The sequence below is a fragment of the Ambystoma mexicanum genome, chromosome 13 (genome assembly GCF_040938575.1).
Source record: "Ambystoma mexicanum isolate Mex_15411 chromosome 13, UKY_AmexF1_1, whole genome shotgun sequence".
Lineage (NCBI taxonomy): Eukaryota > Metazoa > Chordata > Amphibia > Caudata > Ambystomatidae > Ambystoma > Ambystoma mexicanum.
The window spans coordinates 661,559,707-661,581,124 of NC_090938.1; the positions used below are offsets into that span (position 1 = coordinate 661,559,707).

The 21,418-nt window shown below is 47.3% G+C and overlaps 1 long non-coding RNA gene across 1 annotated transcript in view; it reads right to left on the reverse strand.

The window, feature by feature from the left end:
• The window catches only part of LOC138521667 (uncharacterized), a 105,133-nt gene extending 103,216 nt beyond the window's left edge, over nucleotides 1-1,917 (reverse strand). Inside the window, exon 1 of the long non-coding RNA XR_011283093.1 lies at nucleotides 1,815-1,917. This is a non-coding gene — a long non-coding RNA (uncharacterized lncRNA). The remainder of the gene's footprint in view (nucleotides 1-1,814) is intronic.
• Between the last annotated feature and the right edge of the window lie 19,501 nt (nucleotides 1,918-21,418).

Sequence of the window (21,418 nt, forward strand, 5' to 3'; positions counted from 1 at the left end):
TATCACAGGTTTCCCCCTTTCTCACCTGTTTTCGCTGCTTGCTGCACTCTTTAGGAGGAGTTTTCTTTCGTACGGTACGGGTCTTGTACAAGCCCGCTCGGCCGTCTTCGGCTTCCAGTGTTCGTTCAGCTTCGATGTCTGGGATCAATAGGAAACTCCAGGAAGTCCAGGATAAGGAGAAGGTGCACTCGGAGGCGGGTGCACGGAATCCGGGAAGAAGGCTGAATAAGAAGGAGAAAGGATAGTAGGGGAAAGCGAAGGATCCGGGAACCAGGAAACAACAGAGTTCCGCGAAGTTGAACTACGTAGCACACGTCTAGCCACAGCTAACAGTAGCGTTGAGAAGCGCGGGGCCGCGGGGGTGTGGCTAATTTATAGAACGTGCTGCATCGGACGTGAAGGCTGGTAAGCAGCGTTCTGTGCTTACGGCCATGTTGACAGTACAACAGAGTGTAAGCTCCGACGTGTCAAGGACCAGGAGGCCCAGAAGGGGCGTGTCCGATGGTTCATGACAGAGGATGGCAATGGATTGTGTTTTTAAAGATGGCCTTCATGCTCCTTCCCGTTCCTGTACGATGACGCTACTTCCGGTTCCGCTTATTAGCGGTGACCGTAAATAGCGGTGACCGTTATTAGCGAGCACTGCTATTTACAGACACCGCTAATGCCGCATTGAACAATGTCGGTAGTGTTATCTGCGCTATGATTGATGCCGCTAAGGGCATTTTGTGTGCCTTTTACGGCATGGCGCAAATGACCTTACCGGCATGGCGTAAAGCTCATGCCCGCGAAGTCGGAATAGTCCTCTATCAGCGAACTGGTGACAGCCCGGACACGCTATTTACGCCATGCCGATAAGGGACGTTACTTCCCTCCAAGCTCGGAATGACCTCCTATATGATTATCAAGCCAACAATTCTGCTAACCTTAGTTTAATCTGGACATGCCAGATGTGTGTAAGTGTAACAGGCAAAGCGGTAGAACAGGCAGTAACTCTTCGGAGAAGTAATAGAGCCCCAGGTTTATACCCAGAACCTTCTGAACTTGTTCACTCAAACATAAATATAGGGGTTCAAATTATTTTAAAAGTGTTCAAAGGAATAACAGCAGGTAAACACAAACCCGGTAACACAAATCAGCTACTGCAGTGATTGTACCGATCCATAAGAAGGGAAATCGCAGTGACCCCCACAATTATCGCCCAATCTCATTAATAAATGTCAGCATCAAAATATATGCCAAAATACATTTGATGTGACTAGAAGAGTGGATATTAGAAAGCAATGCCCTATCTGACCTCCAAGCAGGCTTTAGAGCAGCTGCCTCTTCAAGTAATTGTGACAAAAAGGGGCCTGGAAATACATTGACACAGAGTCAATATTTAAAAAAGAGCCTCCTGGATAAGGAATACAAATATTTATGAAAAGTGCGGGACCGGTGCTGTATTTCTAACGTGGCTCCCCCGCAGCAGATTACTGGGGAGCCGCGTTAGAAATACAGCACCGGACACCAGCAAACAGCAGTTTCGGTCCCCCGCTCACCTCCTCTCCCTCATGGCCCCTAATGTGGGTGCGCAAAGGGAGAAGGGTGCAGGGGGGACCGGTGCTGTAGTTCTAACGTGGTTCCCCGTGGCAGATTGCTGGGCCCCAGCAATCTACCCCGGGGGAGCCGCGTTAGAAATACAGCACCGGACACCAGCAAACAGCAGTTTCGGTCCCCTGCTTGCCTCCTCTCCCTCATGGCACCTAATGTGGGGGCACAGAGGGAGAAGGGCGCACAGGAAGCATTTACCAGGCAGGACAGGAAGCACTTACCAGGCAGGACGGGAAGCAAGGCAGGACAGACACAGCAAGACAGGACACCACAACGCAGCCTGGACTCGCGATCCAAATGTAGGGAAGTGCGCGTCCAGGCTGCGTTTATTTCCTGTTTCATGGCCACGCCCACACCACATCGCACTGGCGGTGCACGTGCATGGAAGTCAGTGGCTCCCCATTGCACTTGCTCAGTTCAGTGCAGGAGAAAAATAAAAAAATTAAAATACATATGAATTTCTCTTTTTTTATTCCGCCCGGCATCGCGTGCCCCTCCAGACATGTGGCTGCGCCCCCCACGGTGGGAGCGCCCCACAGATTGAAGACCTCTGGGCTAGGCAGACCCAGAAGGAGAGGGAGGGTGCGGCAGAAAGAGAGAGAGAGAGAGAGAGAGAGAGAGAGAATGAGTGAGGGCGAAAGAGAATGAGGGAGAGTAAGGGAGAGTGAGTGACAAGGTGAGTGGCATAGAGAGTGACAGAGAGTGAGGGCCACAGAGAGTGAGGGGCACAGAGAGTGAGGGACACAGAGAGAGAGGGAGGGAGACATACAGACAGAGAGGGAGGGACAGAGACAGGGGCAGAGGCAGGGGCACAAGGTGATGGAAAGGGAGTAAGCCAGATTTGGAAAAGTGTACCTGCTTTGGTCTCTGTAGCTCCTCTTCCCCTACCCACGCGTCCAGTACTGCAGCCAAAAAAGTGAGCCAGCGGTGGCTCTCTGTCCACTTACAAGGCTGTTGCTCCAACCCTGCAAATCCTGCCCACAGGATCTAAGGAGGAAGGGGGCATGGAGTATGACAGAATGTATGATGACACATGCAGGCATAGGTCTCCCTCCACAGCTGTCACTTCCCCCTTCCATACGGGAGGAGAAGAGTTTCTCAGGAAGTCAAAATATTTCCCTGGGTCCAAGTGACAGGGAAAAGGGTGGAGATTCACTGGGGGCAGGCTGACATTTGCATGCACAGCCCCCTCCTCCACAGCTGTCCCAGGAAGGAGATGAAGGCACCAAGGGGGCGGGGGCATGACAGGTGGGCAAACATCCTTGGATGGACACAATGGTGGATGCACAACCCCCTCCTCCACAGCTGTCCCAGGAAGGGGTATGAAGGGACTAAGGAAGAAGGGGGCAGGGACATGGAAGGTGGGCAAACATCCCGCGATGGACACAATGATACCCACCCAACTGTTCCAGGGTGCAGAGGGGCTGGCGACAGGGAAAAAGAGGCAGGTGAGAAAACATAGGCAGGCCCCTTGGGAGGGGGTGACTGTTCCCAGTACTCAATGAAGCTTAGTACAGGAAGGGGGTGGGACCCTCTCCAGGCTGAAGATTTTACACTGGCTGTAAAACTGACAGCTGATTGCTGTTGTCTAAGGTGGGAACAAGTTTACAAGATGAAAAATACAGTGGGGGATGAAAAAACCATGTAATAAATTGAAATGCAAGTGCAGTCATATACAGTGTGATATGAGAATACATTAGTGGAAATGAAAAACCATGCAATACATTAAAATGCACCATGTGTCATACCATGCATTAAAATACATTCAAATGCAACAAGTGACCTTTATGAGAAACACGGGTATCCTCCCGTGGATTCTCATTTTCACACTATTGTGCACTCTGAGGCCTTTGGGTGTGTAGGGCGTTATAAATAATAAAGTAAAGTAACGAAGTAGAAGACTACAGGAAGCGGCATGCTACAGACGAATGAATGACTGGTCCGGGAACAGTGACACAGAAGACAAATCATATCTAAAGCCATGGGCCTGATCTCTGAGGCGGGCTCATGGCAGGGGTTTGAGTAGCTGATACAGTCCTGTTTCTCTTATAAAGGGAAAGGTAAAGCCACAAGTACCAGAATGCAAAGAGTAAAATCAATTCCACTGAAGTGGATGTGGCTGAGCCTTACACTGGGAAACATGACAAGTCAGCACACCTTTCAACTTGTTGAAACTCCAAATAGGGTGATGACAGACATTTTCTCTTAGGGCTGTCCCAGTGAAGTCAATGGAGATAGTTTGTGGCCCATGGGCAAAGAGGTGCACAGAGTACAAAAACGACAGACAACTAAAAAGCACAAAGAGTTGAGTTTACTAGAGGGGTCCCATTGAAGTATATGGGAATGCGTGAAGAGTCGGTCTGTGATATCTTCCAGATGAGGGTAAGGTGAGAGTTATCCTTGCGAGAGAGGGCTGGAAGTGGACTCCATCCACACATGCCCCAACCGGAGATGTACACACCAGCTCTGTAAAAAGAAATATTGTATTTTCCGAAAGTATCACCCCTAAATGTCACGAGGCGCGTGTACTTTACCAGCAGACACCCAGTCAGCCTCAGGTTCCTATCAGCAGCTATTATCTGAAGGCTGCACAGGCGTATTTATTTACTTTCATCTCTAAAAGCTTTCGAGTGCTGCAAAACACAGAACATTGCTTTCACCCAGGCCTCAGGCCAGGATTAATGCCGCCTCACACAAAGTGCCACGTTCGATCCTCCACCCTCTTAGAGAGGTGCCAAATTGCCTGATTCTGGGACTGGAGGCCAGGGGTGGACTGGCACATACAATCCATGCAGGCACCAAGGAAAAAGTGGCCCACAATCACATATTACAATTTGCTTCTACACAAAACACAAAACAGATCGTTTGGGAACTACCAATGGGGAAGTTTTTGATAGAAATATGTTGCAAAGAAAGCATTTGAAAGCATATTTTCTTAAAACTAGTGTAGTAACTTATGAAACTGGCCCACTCTGGTCAAAAGAGTGGTCCATTCTTGCCAGAATATACTGTCCCATAGTAGAATCATGGGCTGGCACTTCGGGCATTGCCCTGTAGGCCAGTCCAATGCTGCTGGAGCCCCCATGTTGGTACCCCCCTAGGTATCCGCCTACAGCTCGGTATCTGGTGAACCATCGATGGATTTTCCATCGAATTACTTTCCATTGAGGGATTTGCATCGGAAACATATGCATCGAATGCATGTTTTTAAAGGGGAAAGGGTACTTTTTTGGGGGGTTTTCAAGGGTAAAAAATGGGGGGTTGGAGGAGAGACCCCCCATAAAAAAAAATGCATTAGATGCTAAAATTTTCGATGCAACATTTTTTCGATGGAAAAGACCCTTGATGGAAAATATTCGATGCAAAGACTATAAACCCTACAGCTGACTAATCATAGTACCAGCCTTATTTTACCACCAGAGATACTGGGACTGACAATTCAAATAATCAAGTTCTTGCTACCCGTTATCATTCTCATCTTTTCTGCCCTATACAATGTTGGTGTGGGTGCAGATAGACGTTATGGTCGCTTAGTAACCAGCCAGGGCATACTTTAGGGTTTTTGCCAGCGGTAGCATCAGGTAACCCTATGACACTCTTGCTACTCATGCGGCTTATCCAGGTTACCCTCCTAACACACAATAACAATGCAAAAGGTGGTATAAGTAATGGTGGCGCTGACGCAGGCAGTTTAAGAAAAACAAGATCATTATCACCTGATATCTTGTGCGGCCTGTGGCGGCTGGTGAATTTTTTAATGGGCGGGGTGTAAATGTCTGGCTTGAATATGCAGGAGGAATATGTGGATTTTCACACACTGTGCTGCAACCTCAAGTATACAATTTGTATTTTGTTTGTGCAAACATCACCAAACTAAATAAAATACAATTGAGCATATATGAATAGTTGTTTCCAGGGACATGAAATAATGGTTGGTGTCTTTTTGTGCTCACATTGCCCGCAACAAGCCATCCTCCCTTCATTACACCCCACTCCAGTACTGGGTGGGTGGGACGACCAAGGTGCCAAACACCATTTACACTCCAAATGCGATATTCTGCACAGTGACCATTGTTCTCATGGCCTCCCCAGACCCAGTGTCTCCAGACACCCCTTTGCAAGACCCTGCCTTTGCAATCCACGAGGTGCTGCGGATGATGGATGAGAGCTGCATTTCTACATAGAGATTGTTTTTCGGGCACGGTAGAAAAGATGGTGTTGGGACTAGTTCACAAATTGTTTCTTATGGCTGAGGTCGGGGCTATAAAGTATTGTTTATTTGCTATGGGCTGTGGTGCAACAGAATGCCACAGGGGGTGGCTACGCCTACCCCCCTTGGTTATTACATATGGTATGTTTCTAGAGCGACGAAAGGGTGGGGGGGGAAAGGATCGTCTCCTTACCAAAAACAGTGACCATTGTTCTCATGGCCTCCCCAGACCCAGTGTCTCGGGACTCCCCTCTGCAAGACCCCGCCCTTCCAATCCACAGAAGTGTGTCTCCCTTCAGCAGTGTTCCGGGCCTTTTCCGCTTGCCCCATGCCCATCCTTCTCTCCTCTAGTATCAATGGCATCTCGCACCTGTGGCCATGCTCAAGCAAGGGGTCTGAGTGGGTGTGAACGACCAAGGTGCCAACCACCAATGTATACTTCAAAACGTATCTTCTGCACAGTGACCATTGTTCTCATGGCCTCTCCAGACCCAGTGTCTCCAGACTCCCCTCTGCAGGAACCCGCAACAAACACGTCACACAGTCACATACACACTCTCTTTTCTAATCCTCTATAAACACCTTGACATTTAACAGGAGAACATCTCTGTGCTCTGTAAGGTATCTGTTCGTCGTGCAACTTGTTCCCGGGATAGTTGCTCCCCTGCTTGCTGAATCGGCTTGTTTGTTCGTCCAGCTAAGGGGGGTAGGTCACTGAATTTCCATCTCTATACTCATCTACTGCCGATCTCAATTTGTTTGTTTGTTTTACGATTCCAGCCAATTGTACCGGCCATTGTAATGTTTATTTAGCCCAATGACTTCATCATTGTCTAATGTTTCAAGTATTTTCATCTCGAAAAAATACCACATTGGATCTTTGTCCATTGCAATAGAATAGAATATTTCATGGGACATGTTTGTAAGCATGTTCCCTTTTGATGCATTAAAGTACATGCAACGGACGAGTAACACGTTACGAATAGCGGTATACCAATCATATCTGTAAGACAGTTACCGCCATGTTCATTCGACAATGCTAAACATGTTTTCCCTCTTTGAAAAAAACAAATATTACATAGAAAGCTGTAATACAATCCCATCAATCACTGGCATACAGTAATTTTTTGGAATTATTTCTATATTTCTACAGAGGTCTAAGTGACAATTGAAGAATGGTGGCCTGTATGGTACTCGGTTGCCCTTCTAAGAGCCATTCAAAAAGTCTGGACATGGTCCTGCATACATTACCAAAGGATATTGATTTAATAAGAGAATGGGTTAAATACTGTGGTTTTTTGGATGGACGAGATTGAAAGTAGAGCCCAGGCTGTCTTGACGGACGTGAGGTCCAAACGATTCCGCATCTGCAACCGGCACTTTACCGACCATATGGATGACCGATCCGAGTACACTAAGCGCCAACCCCAAATTCATTGTAAATTGCTTCCACATGCAATTCCAACCGAATGTATGCACACGCTGCCTCAGGTGAGTCCTGCGTGATGAATTAGCTGTGTTTGTTGTTATGTTGGACGATGGGCAGCATAGATAAGTACTATCAATGATCTCGCTATCAAAATCTGGTAGGGTACTGAAATGGTAGCTGTTAGTGTATATTTACTTGAAAAGTGTCTTACTGAGGTTTTCACTGCTACAAGATAGTATTGAATTTTTAATATACTAGATTTCACTACACTACATCGGTCCCCGCTTTCTTGAGCCTCTAACAAATGTAACTATTATGACCATTGTAAAACAATGCCATCGTGCCCTTTAAAAGTCGCATTGTGTTTTCATAATCGGTTGCTTGAGATGGTCCTTCTTTGGCGTAGAGCACAGTGATGGATGCACAGACCCTCACAAGAGAAGAAACCACCGACACGTCCAGTGTCCCAATAGTGAGTCCTACTGGCATACACAAAGTGATATTCTCGAGCATTTGATCTGCCCGCACATCTAATACAACTATGTTTTTCCCTTGCCCCACTTTATGACAATGCTCGGAAAATGAAGCAACAAGATTACGCATCAATTTCATTTCCAGAGTCAACATCAAGTTTGCTTGCCTATCAAGTAGTTTTATTATATGTGTCCTTTACGAAAATGTGTTATGCTTACAATTTAAAATAAAATGAAAAATAACACTAAGTGGCATGGATGAGTGTCCCTCTATATGTACAATTGTTTGAATCTCATTGTCATAGTTCCATTTTGCTGTTTTCACCCGTACTAAAACAAGTACTGTGTTACAGGTGGATGCTGGAACTTCGGCCACAATCACTGTGCACTTACACACAAAGTATTATTAAATGAGTAAGAACCATATAGAAGAGGAGGCACATGGACCAGAGGTAAACATAACCTAATATTGAATACTATTGGACATCACATTGCATTTGGAATACATTTTAATGTTGTAATTTTTCCTATTCAATCAAGTTGGTTCTGTTTGTAGATATGTACAGATGTTGGTTTGTGATCAAATTAAATGTGCTGGATGTACACCATATAAAAACGCAATTTTTTTCAGCTTGCTGGTGCAGTGGAAAAAGACAATGCCACGGTTTTCAAGAAAACATAGACAACAAGGGTAACGAACAAACAAGTTTACTTTGTAGAACTTTTTAAGATGTTGATTTATTCATATAATGTTTCTGTATATAAAGTGGTATCTGCTGTAAGTGTGCTATACATTGAGCATGTTTCTCAACACATCTTTTAAAGGCCCAGAAGAAAGCGAAGTATAACAACACAGACAACCAATGAAACAAAAGATGTTGCTTGCCAAACTGATTTCACAATGGAGCAACTACTATTTGGGGCGCAGCATGGCCTAGTCACTAAGCAGACTTGTGATGCTCATGCACAATGTCCTGAAACTGAATGTAATGTGACCGGCGATTTGTGCAAAGTATCCATGGACCATTGTTACCATGTGACAACTCGACAAGATGAGACTGAATACAATGAAGATGCACTGCAATTCCTCGCAAACCCCTTGACACAATCTACACCCGCCAAAAATGCTCCACCAAACAAACATTCAATTATATCTGTTTCTTCAATTCGCGTGCAAATATCACAACCTAAAATAAGAGAGACTGAAGCTTCAATGGAACTGACCGAGGAACTTGCAAAAGATCTCGACTTCAGTTTGCCGAGTTCTTTCGATATGTCCACCAGAGCCGAATAACAAACCACATTCATGTCGAACGATTGGCTGATAAAGGAGCCAAAATACATTTATTTGACAGCTGCCTGCTAGAGATTGTACAGATGCTGAAATGTGTCCATACATTAAGGGAGAACATAGGCGGGCAGCCATTGGTGAATGTATCTCGTGTATTACAAGGCACTAACCTGAAAATTCAAGCCAGCTGTGTCCATATCCATAGTAAATTTTCATGGTCTGCTCAACCGATGCTGGGCAAAGTCCCAGCTAGAAATCTATTATGTTCAGCAGCTTTACTTTTCAGCTGGTCTACTTTCGGTAAGATTTCCAGTTTCTGTCAATTTGTGGGAGTTGAGTTCCTTGCTAAAACACAGTACTTCAAACATCACAGGGAATTCTTATTCCCCGCCATTAGTGAAGCCTGGAAAGTTGAACAGGTGTCAATCGAAAGCACATTCTCTGCCAAACGTTTTTGGCTAGCTGGCGATGGACAGTGTGACAGCCCAGGATTTTAAGCAAAGTACTGCACATACCACTTTCAAGACATGGAAAGTAAAAAAAATGGTGAGTTCCGGAAATAGTGCAGGTGTCAGAATGTACATCTTCTGTGGCCATGGAGAAACGTAGTTTCATCAAATCCGTCAAAATTCTTCAATTGAGGGGGATGCAAATAGAGCTGATAGCCCCTGACAGGCATGTTTCGATAGCCAAGGCCATGCGAGAGCAGGTTCCACACATTTGTCATCAATTTGATGTATGGCACGTTGCCAAATGAGTCAATAAAAGAATTACAGCTGCTGGTAGAAAAAAGGGTTCTGAAAAGATCTTACAGTGGCGTCAGTCCATCAGCAACCATCTTTGGTGGAGCTCCAAAACTTGTGATGGGTCTGTAGAAATTCTACTTGCGAAATGGCATTCATTGATACACCATTGTTCCAACGTACACTCATGGACATAAAAACCTTTATTTTAGGAGCAGAAACGAAAAAAGGTTAGTGCCATGTTCACCTCCATAAAAAGCTCTTAAGAAGATCATGTACGATAAAACGCTTTCCAGAGACATGAAGGGACTCACAGAATTCTGTCATACTGGTGATTTGGAGGTGTTCCACAATATGTGCTTAAAGTACAGGCCCAAAAGGTTCATTTTGGCATAGACGCTATGGAGGCCAGAACAAGACTAGCTGTACTTACGTTGGGAAGGAACAAGCGAAAACTGCAGGACATTTCAGGATGCATCGTTACCTCAAGGCCTTCACAAAATGAAGCAAACAATGGGTGGTTAAGTCAATATACCAGGATATGGAATTCGAATTTTTGAAAGATTTGACATTGAATGTGTTGGCCATGCTGTTATGCTCACCTGGTCTCTGCGGGGGCGTTGGGGCACGGTTGGAGCCCTCCCCAGAGTTGGCTCCCTCAGATCTCTTCTCACCCCTAACTGCTGCCTTTACGTGGACCCGGAAGGCTGGAACTGTTCCTGGGATAAGATGAGAGTCAGTGAGGATACCGTGGAGGATGGTAGAGTCGCAGTTCACCTCGACCCTTTCGTGCCAAAATGTAGTGCGTAGAAGTTTACCTACGCAAGCTGACCTGTTAATATGTAAGGATGAGCTCTTCGTCCTGCTTTCCTTCAGCAGGGGCGCCGTAGATGGACCTAGTTGTGTCACTGTTCCAAATTGTGGAGGTCCAGACCGGCTGCGACCATTCCATCTTGAAGGTAAGTGTTTATGACTATGATTATTGTCTGTATTCCTTGTAGTTATACTTTCCCAATGAATATTGGTAGTAGAGGTATATTGTCCTCTCTCCCCTTTAGTGATGAAGATGGCCCAGGAGCGCGGGATGGAGAAAAGAGTCTGCTCTGGGTGCTCCACCACTGATAAGTAGGCAGTTCCAGAAGTTGCACCAAGATCGTGAGTAGTGCTGCTTTAGCGTGTTAAAGTCTATGCGACCGCTCACCTTGTGTCTCTTATTCCCTTTGCAGGAACGGTAGGTCGGCGATGGCTGGTGAGCGGTTTCTGACTCCTACTGGCTGCTGGAGATGAAGATCCACGTGAAGGCTGCATCTGATGAGGGCCCCGTGTTGATGGAGTTCGGAACAGGTAAGGATGCTGGGCGGTACCTGCGGAGGATTACGGAAGACAGGTAAGATGAATGCGGCTGCGGCAGAGTCGGGAGCAGATGGCAGTCCTTCTTGTGATGGTGTGGCCTCAAGGTAAGGTGCACGCAGCGGTTGCAGAATCGGAAGCAGATGGCAGCGCTTCCAGCAATGGTGTGGTCTCCAGGTAAAGTGCGCGCAGCGGTTGCAGAGTGGGAAGCAGATGGCAGTGCTTCCGGTGATGGTGTGGCTGCTCCAGGTAAAATGGTCGAGGTATCCGGAGACTGAAGATGCACGTGCTGGACCAGGTAGGTACTGGAGGGTTCCGGAGACTGAAGGCACACATGCTGAATCAGGTAAGAATCTTCTGAACGGCGGTAAGCGTTACACTGCACTTAGCAGACTAACGCGAAGCACCAGTATGTGGGTGGGGCCGGCTTATATAGCCTGGCCCCATCCACTACCCTTAGGCCCCGCCTTGTGGCCCCACCTTGCTCCTCCTTCTGTCCTCTGCACGTGCCTTCCCTGTAATAATAGGGCCCCACCCGGCCTTGCTGCACGTGCCTTTGGTGTTCTGTGTGCCAAGCACACTTTGAGATGAGCTTGGTACCATAGGCGCCAAGACTGGGTCCATTGGGACCCTGCATGAAGTGAAGCACTGGGCTCCTGCCCAGTGGCCATGACACATGCATACTCATGGAATCGATCCAGAGTTTGTTCCTAGGACATATACAGTGCCACAAAATATTGCTAACAAGCCCTGTCTACCTAAAGAGGAACTTGTAGAAAAATTGACTTCCTGATATAAATAATTAGTAGCTACCTTCACAATCTGCTCAGAGTAACTATTTTCGATATGCTCCCCAAAGTTTGTACATTGTACATCAACAATTGAATGCTATTACACTCAATTTCAATGCTGCAAAAAGTATTAAAATTATTTAATTATGCAGATTAAATTTGGTGTATGATTCATTGATGTATTTCATTCACCTTCCCTTCATCCATTTTTATGTTCCTCGAATGATATTCGTGATATGTTTGAAAATGGAATTGCCCTAGCACATCAGTGCTGTACTGCCCATTTCGGTTGCTGAAATAATGATGGGCAAATTGGATATTAGCCATCAGTTAACGGGACACTGAGACTTGGTGTCTGTCACACACTTAATTCTTGACCCAAACCACATACACATATCCAGTGCTTGGCACTGGCAGTGAAAGCCTATGGTGGGTAAGAATTTCATAGCATTGATCAATTGACTGACCTATGTCAACCCCCTAACTTCCAGAACGTTCTGCCTTACCAGTACTTTAATTTTTTTAAACGCCTCTGCGATTAGACACCTTTTTACTCTCTCTGATACTATTTTGATGTGTGAGTTTTTTGGGTTTCTCCATAGCTCTACATAGCACACCATTGCGTCCAAAATATAATTTTCAACAAAAGTATCATCTTTGTCAACATTTTGGCAATTAGTGCCTGCTGTTGCTGGGTTTCCATAGAGTGTGACTCTGTGTTTTACTTTGCATGCGCCCCTGCTTGTGTCCTTGCCTTGTGTTTTTTGCAGCCCATTCCAACACCATTCCTCTGCCTACCAACTCTCTGGTGCTCTCTGTCTCTCCTATCTTTTGTAACTGTTTCTCTGTCGACTACCCGGCTCTCCTCACTAAATCTGTTAGGAAGAGGTTTCCAAAGGACTTCTTGGTCTCCAACCCCGGCCTCCCTATCGCTGATACCTATACCTGTGCTACGTCCAGGCAAACCCTCAGTGACATACTCTTTTTCGTTCCTTCGCCACACCTATGGACTGTACATATGGTCTCTGTCATCTCTCATTTCTCTTCTTCTCACATTAATCGTGGCACTCGGTGGGAGGCCCTCGTGGCCTCCTTCCACTCAGTGTAAGGTCATCATTAATGTTTACTTAATTCCTCTTAATTTCAAAGTCTCCTTGTTAAAGTCTCCTCCTTGGAGAATTTAACATCCAACTGGGTGCTTCGGGTACTTCCTCAGGACACACAGAAAACTGCTCTCCTGAACATCCCTTAATACGTGCTTACCAAAATTGATTCCTTTACCCCCTGTGTCCTCATCTTATTCGAGTGGTACTCTGCCGTTGATATGGTGAACCCTACCATCCTTTTCAACCGTCTCCATGATAACCGGGTTATTATTGATCATGCCCTGGCTTGGCTGACGTCATTCCTCTCCAATCGACCCTCCCTGTCCTTCCTCTACTCTATCTATTTCTGCTTTTCTCCCCCTATCCCCTGTTGATCTGCTCACTGAAACTGTGCTGGTTGCCAGGATACCGTCTGACCCGGCTACCGTTTCATCTTGGGGCCAGTTCCCCTCCCTGCCAGTTGCCCACCTGCACTGCCCCCCTGACAATACTTGCACTCAGGGACTGTTTCTGTATCCCTACAGCACCCTAACAGCAATTGACACCTGTTGTCTGCCCTTACCCTTGCACTTTCCACCTGCTGTCTGCGCTTTTTATTTATTGGATTCCTTTATTTTTGGGACTGTTTATCCTATGCACTCCACTGGCACTGTCAACCTTTCCCATTGCACTTTTACCCTTGTTCCACCTTCCTTTTGCGCTTTGGCGATATCAATGTCACCTAGACTAGTAAGATCTTTGTCTCTGTCTTCCCCCTCTCTCCCCTCCCTTGCCTTGTCGCCCCTTGAATTGCTTGTGCATATGTGCGTTATAAATGCCAGATCATACCATCATATGATATCGTGGTCTGTTTTGTACAGACACAAATGGAATCGTAGGTTGCATGATGCTTTCAGTGCCTTGTACTATCAGTTTTACTTACCTTCAGTGTAACTGTGGTCAAAAACTAATTTGAAGTCATGGATTCCCCTGCTCTGTTAAATGAAAGGCAAATGTCAATTAATATTACGCCCCAAGCTCCAACTCTCCTCGAATGCCAGTTATACAGAATACAATTCATAGTTCTATACCAATTCATAGTTCTATGCCGTGCCAATTATAGACTATGTGATTTCTTGCTAAGATTCACAGTACAAAGGATAGAGTCAAGCAAAGGAATTTTATGTTGGCTGATTTGGCCTGCGCTCACCGACCGTTTCAGATTTTGAAAACTGATCTGCCATGAAGGGCACACCCTGCTGCAATAGTGGGAACCAATTCTTCATCGCCTCAGGCCCCTTCCTGACTTGTTACGGCCTTCCCAAGAAGATAAGCTTTTTGCTTGACCATCGCGATGGCGTGACTTCTTACACTACTGCAATGTTCAGCACAAGGCTACAGACTTCACAGGTCCTGTTTTGAAATTCAGGTGAAAGAATCCAAAAAATGGGCTAACGCTCATCAGCGCATAACCTATGCACATGGACTGCCGATTTAGACAAGGCATAGTCGGATCATAAATACAACTAACCGGTTATGGGCAAGAAATGTGACCTGTCTCGCTTGAACCTAGACAGGGCTGCCTCAGGTGGGATAGATAGTGTGAACGGCTGTCCCATGTTACTTTCAGAACCTAATGAATACAAACCTCTCGTGAAAGAAGCAAAGAGATAGGTTGCAGGATTTCACATGGTTAACTTTATTCCGAAATGATATAATAATCACCAAAGGTAAATGCTGTTTGTGAACGTTGAGACTCCAGATCTAATGCTTTTGCCTATGGAAAGGCCACAACATCGTGAATGACATCACATATAGGTTCATAACCCGCACTAGTGATGGGTGAGACAGTATTCAAGATCACGCACCATTGGTGGATGCCAACAATTCCTTTATTTTTCTTGTGTTTTTCGAATGCCATGTGCACCTGCTGTGCTCGGTGCTCCATGGAGTGAAGGTCAGTTTGTGGGATGATGCTTGTGGTGAAAAGAAATGTATCAGTTCACACTGCGGCATCTTCTCAGTTATGTTTTATTATTGTGGCATTCATTCTCAAAAACGAAACCTATCAAACATAAGCACAAGCTTCAATTGTTATGTGAGCATAAAAGGGGATGGCCCCAAATGTGGTACAGCTAATGAGGGGGTCTCAAATATTTATACACAAGGAGTTACATCAGCTGTAAAAAAATAAATTCAAGAAAGCTACTAATTCTAACTAACTCGGTATCCAGCAAATGGATATCCTAACTTGGAACTACCCAGGGTAGCCATGAAAACCATATAGCAATGTAGAGTCACACCAAAAACATCTTGTTCAAAAATATATTACCAGTTTTTATTTCACAAAGGTAAGTACATTAAACAAATACATGAAATCCTATGCTTTAACCAAATTCATGGATGTACTTTAAACAAATACATGGAGACTACAGAATTCAGCTTCTTTAGTGAATATCCTGATTTGCCATTAAGATGAAGCACATACATGAAGTCCTATACTTGAAACAAATACATGGATATGCTTAAAACAAATGCATGAAGACAACAAAATTCAACTTCTTTAGTGAATGTCCTGGTTTACCATTAAGATGAAAACCAAAAAAGTGTGATCAATTCGGTTGATTATGCACAGATATAAATGCGGTTGTACAGGTCTGCCGACGTAAACTTTTCACATTATTCTGGTGCTAAGGTAAGGGTCTCAAACAAAGATGGTGTAGTAGGAAACAAAATTGAGTTTCAATTAGAAGAGACCACTTTTACGTTTCGGCGGGCCACCTGTGGGGCCTCTTTTAAAGAACCGCCTTCCTCGGGGCAGAGTAAATGGTGATAATCCCTGCAGGGAAGCAGACAAAACAATCCATTTTTATGTGACCTTGGACCGAAGGGAGCAATCATCAGGATAGAAAGACAGAAGCGGTGGAATACCCACAAAAATTGTAACATTTACTATTATGAAAATGGACATTGGAACATTTAGTTTCAGTTTATGCAAGCCGTTGTTCAGAGCGGACACTGCGCATTACGTCAAAAGAATGCAACAACCAAACATAAAGTAAGTTGAACTATACATAATATTTTGGCGATAAAAAAGGGGAAATTATTCTTTTTGCATATTGGAGAATTTAACGACTTGCGAAAATGACATTTTGACGTAAGAGTGAACAGAATACGTTGTTCCGTATACCGCGCCATATTTAAAATACTGAGTGCGTAACTAGCGGTTTATTTATAAGTCTACTAATAATTGTTATTGTTGTCTTGGTTAAGTCAGGATGAGTAAAGGTTGGGATTTTTGGCCTGTATTGATTATTGACATTGTTATGGGTTGTTGGTTGGAGCATATTGTGACGATTACTCATAGACGAGACAAAAGCACAACCTGTATGCAGGCTATTGATATCTAAACCACTGCAGTCTCCGGGTTTTCTGAATTTAATAGAAGGAGGTAGTCAATCGTTTACCACTCCAGGGATATCTCAGCAACAGCCACTTGACCTACTGAGCCACCTTCCCAGCAGCGTTGTGCTGCAGAAAGCAACACCTGGTGCAGAATGGATCTCCGCTGAGGCTGGTCAGTAATGATAGTCCTCCAGTTTGAGCATTACTAACCTTATCGAGGCTGCTGGTAGACAGACATCCCCCACATGCCCGTCCTTGCAATGGAGTGGAGCGGCCAGTGCATCTGATTTGGCTGGTAGTGACCATGCCAACAGGCGAAAGACCTGCTGCGGACTGGATGTTTGGGTGCCCTTGTGCCCGGGGCCGCGGGCAAAATAAACAAGAATTAATGAATGCACTGCAATGAAAGAGCAGCGAGTCACCGATAAAAGGGCTGTCACTAGTCCAGTGCTGGAAATGGAAAATACTGGGGCAGCTGTCACCTCTTTGGAAGGGCGGGGCTGTTGGAAGGAAAGGGCAGGGCCCAGGGGCATGGCGCCCGGCTATGTTGCACACACAATGGGCCTCATTACAACTCAGCCGGTCTGGATTTAATGGTGCCAGTAAACCCGTACCAGCACCGTTCACCAGACCTGCTCATTCTGACCCGCGATGCCGGAAACACCATCACTGCAAAGCGGCCCCCGCAGTGTCAATGCACCGGTAGCTCCGTGGATGGAAATAGCGGGACGGCTCGCTGACTCAGCCCCAATCACCGGCAATGTGCAACACCAGGCACATTACGAGTAGTACGGACACGGAAACACAGCCATGACCATGGCATAAACATTGTGCCGGTACCGCTGGCACTGCGGACATGGCGTTAAACAGTGGCAGGTGAGCTGAAACAGGCCCAAGGTGTGCACAATGAGGCCAGCTACACATCATAGGCCACTGGGAGCCTACAGAAGGGCCACACCCATCCACCTTCCAACACAACCATGCTGTCAGCCACCCTAGCAGCATTTGGGATAGGGAACTTGCAAGCAGCAGTGCAGATTGAGGCAGCATTGAGGCAGGAGGCAAATCAGGACCCCGGTGGCCATCCAAAACATCAATGTGCAGCAGGTACCCGCAGGCAGCCAGCAATACCCTGCATCAGTGCCTCACCCTGGAACCTGACCCCAGGACAAATCGACACATTGTACCGGCTTGACAGGACCTCAATCATATCTCTCGTCACGCTCATTGAAGAAGACATCAGCAGCCGCATCGACATCCAGACTCCAATCCCCCTGCTGAAGGTAGTCTCTGTACTGCATTTCCTCACCACCGGAACCTATCAGCACACAGTTGGGGAGCTGCATGGGTTGTCACAACCCTGTTCTTCCAGGATACTGGTCCAGGTACTGGAAGCGCTGATGCACCATGCGTACAAATGAGTACATTTCCCTACCCCGTACCCCTGCCTAGGTCATTGGCAGCAAAGTGGCCTTCCATGCCATTGCCGGTATGCCCAATTGCATAGGCGCATTAGATTGCACGCACGTGGAGTTGACTGTCATACATGCAATTGAGGCGGTGTACTGCAATTGGAAGCAATTCCACTCACTGAACGTCAAGATGGTCTGCGATGCCCAACAAGTGATCACGTATTACTGTGCACGTTTCCCGGGGTGCACACACAACTCAATGGTCTTGCGGAATTCAACATGACTAAGCTACATGGAACGTTATGCGGGACAAAGCACATGGCTGTTGGGTGAGTACAACTGCCAATGCATCACCCCTGTGTATTGGGTGGAGGAATAGTCAAGGCCAACAGTGTCCGAGACAGTCGAGCAAGCACAACTGCCAATGCATGACCCCTGTGTATTGGGGGGGAATAGTCAAGGCCCACAGTGTCCCAGGCAGTCGAGCGAGCACAACTGCCAATGCATGAAACCTGTGTATTGGGTGGAATGGGGGGAAATAGACAAGCACCAGAATCCACACAGCTCACCGCAGCAACTTGAAAATCGCCCCATGCCATGACACGCAAAAACATGCCCTGCCTATCTCCATGTACACCCTAGCCATGGGGTGGCACTACATGCAATATCAACCTGAGGACGAGTTCCTTCCCCGCCCAATGCACATTTGCCGCTCCCATGCACACGATGGGTGCATCTCGTGCTGTGTGCAGTGGTCACATCTTTGCAGCGATCTGTGTCTGCCTGATGCAGATCTGGCCATCACATCACGATGCCAGAGTCACCCACCACATCTGAACACATGTACATTTGGAACATGTCCTTGCCTAACATCACTCCACAAATCTAAGCATCACAGACCCGAGCATGGAAATGTGATTCAAGTGTGCCCAATAGAAGATTCATACATCAGATTACCAGAAGGGGCATCAGTGGACTGCATCTGATACAGACAGTAATACCACAAACAGTAACATGTGCCCTTGCCTTCACTTCCATGCAGGTAATGCCGGATATGCACTCACGCCATGGCTGATGACGTCCATACGACGGCCACGGAACAGGCACGAGGAGGCCTACAACTGGGCACACATACGCACAGGTGGCATGATAGAGTCGACCTTTGGAATGCTGAAGGCCAGGTTCCGCTGCCTGAGCAGATCAGGTGGCGTATTGCAGTACAGCCCGGTGAAGACAGGGAAAATAGTACTTGCATGTGATATGCTGCACAATCTGTGCATACGCAAGAACATTCCACTGCCCCTGGACATCGAGGCAGCTGATGAGGAGGATGGGTGCTCTACCATGTTGGAGTGCCATTGATCGACAACATGCATGTGCTGCACTCATCCTCAATTTGTTCTGATACACTTCCTATGCCCATTCTGCACTTCATGTGGTACCACTACAGTAAATGGTTTGTATACACACGAAATGAGATTGTCCACTCGTCATTTGTATTTTCACACCAGTGTATTTCAGAATTAACAGGGGAAACAGGTATTGGAATGCAATGACGAACACACGTGCCCCCCCTCCACAATTTACCCACCCACCAACCAGGCCCAAACTGACTAACCCCACTAAGGACCACCCCCACATCCCCAACGTAACCACCCACCAACCAGGCCTAAACTGACTAACCCCACTAAGGACCACCCCCACCTCCCCAACGTACCCACCCACCAACCAGGCCCAAACTGACTAACCCCACTAAGGACCACCCCCACCTCCCCAATGTACCCACCCACCAACCAGGCCCAAACTCACTAACCCCACTAAGGACCACTCCCACCTCCCCAACGTACCCACACACCAACCCGGACCCAATCACAACTAGTGGGACAACAGTTCTGCAATGCACAGCCTATTTTTGGCCATGCTTGTGCCCATGGTTGTGCTTTCTAGAGCCTCCTGCTTGCCATGATGACCTCCTACGAGGGCTGCTGGTCACTGTACTCGAGCATGTGCTGTTGGCAGTGGGCAATGCAGGGTTTGTTGGTGGCACACGGCCCAGGAAAGCCTGCTGGGCAACCAGCATTGTCTCAGTGATGTTGCACATAATTGTGTTGCCCTCCCTGACCCGCCGTGATAGCACCATGTTTGTCGTGGCAAACCGCCCGATCGCACTTGAGAGGTGGCGCACAGAGCTGGCAGTGCTCTCCGGTTGTAGACGGGCCTCCTCCCATTGCAGCCTTGACTCGTGGAGCTGTTGCTTGTCACACTTGCCTGGTACTCCTCGATGCATTGTAGGCGCACGCAGAGTTCCGAGATGGAAGGTGTGGGGGAGCGCAATGGACTGTGAAGTCCCATGGGGCTCAATATGGCCACCTGTTCTGGTGTGATGTTGCCCCCGTCATCCGCATTCTTGGGGGTATAAGCGCCCTGTTCTCCAGGCGCACTTTCGACGCTGGATGCGTCATTGTTGCTGTTCGGTTGACGGCCACTGGTTGGTGGATTGGAAGTGGCTGCAGGTGTATCTTGCGTTGACACATGTTGGATTGCAGGCGCAGCGGGGATGGTGGTGTCCGTGTCGTCGGACACCGTCACCGTGGTGGATGCTTGTGTGCCGGAGGTGCTGGCAGTGGTGTCCTGGGAATGCCTTGTACGACGGCCTGCAGTCCCCCTTGCCGTTGGCTGTTGTGCAGAGTCACTGTCGCTTGATGTACCTGTGGGGGAATGTAGGGCATGCTGTTAGTCGTGTGACAGGATATGAACGGGGGCAGTCACATGCAACGCACTCCTCATACTTGGTCCACTTGCATGTACACACATTGATGGGTGATGCACTCAGGTGTGTAGATAACGTCTTGCACACAGTTGCACGCCGTCTGCCTGTCCTGGTGGTGTAGTCACATGGGGTGTTGTGTGTGGTGGGGTCAATGGGGAATGTGTTGTGTGCCTCTAGGCCCTGGCTTGGGAGGAGGGTTCATTGGTGCATGTGTTGTGGGCCTCTAGGCCCTGGTTTGGGGGGCATTGATGCATGTGTTGTGTGCCTCTAGGCCATGGATGTGGGGGGGCATTGGTGCATGTGTTGTGTGCCTCTAGGCCCTGGCTGGAGGGGGGGCAATGGTGCATGTATTCTGTGACTCTAGGCCCCGGCTGGGGGGCATTGGTGCATGTGTTGTGTGACTCTAGGCCCTGGCTAGGGGGCAATGGTGCACGTGTTGTGTGCCTCTAGGCCCTGGCTGGGGGGATGCATTGGTGCAGTGCATGTGTTGTGTGCCTCTAGTCCCTGGCTGGGGGGGGGAGTCAATAGTGCATGTGTTGTGTGCATCTAGGCCTTGCACTCATGGCTTTGCACTATGTGTACTTACTAGCCTCGCCAGGTGTGCCATCTCCGACCTCTGCTTGACCAACTCCCTCAATCCCCTCTAGGTGCATAATGCTGTTGCACCCCTCCTCCCAGGTCTGGAGCTTCAGTGGGCAAGGTGGTCCCCCTCCTGTGCCAGTGCTGTGCTGCCTGTGTGCTGCCATCAGGTTACGGACACGCAGCCGCAGATCGTCCCAGCGCTTGTGGCAGTCCTTCGCCGTACTTGACAATACTTCTGTGCAGCGGCTGCCCAGATATCCTTTTGCTGTGTGCTCCGTCTTTCA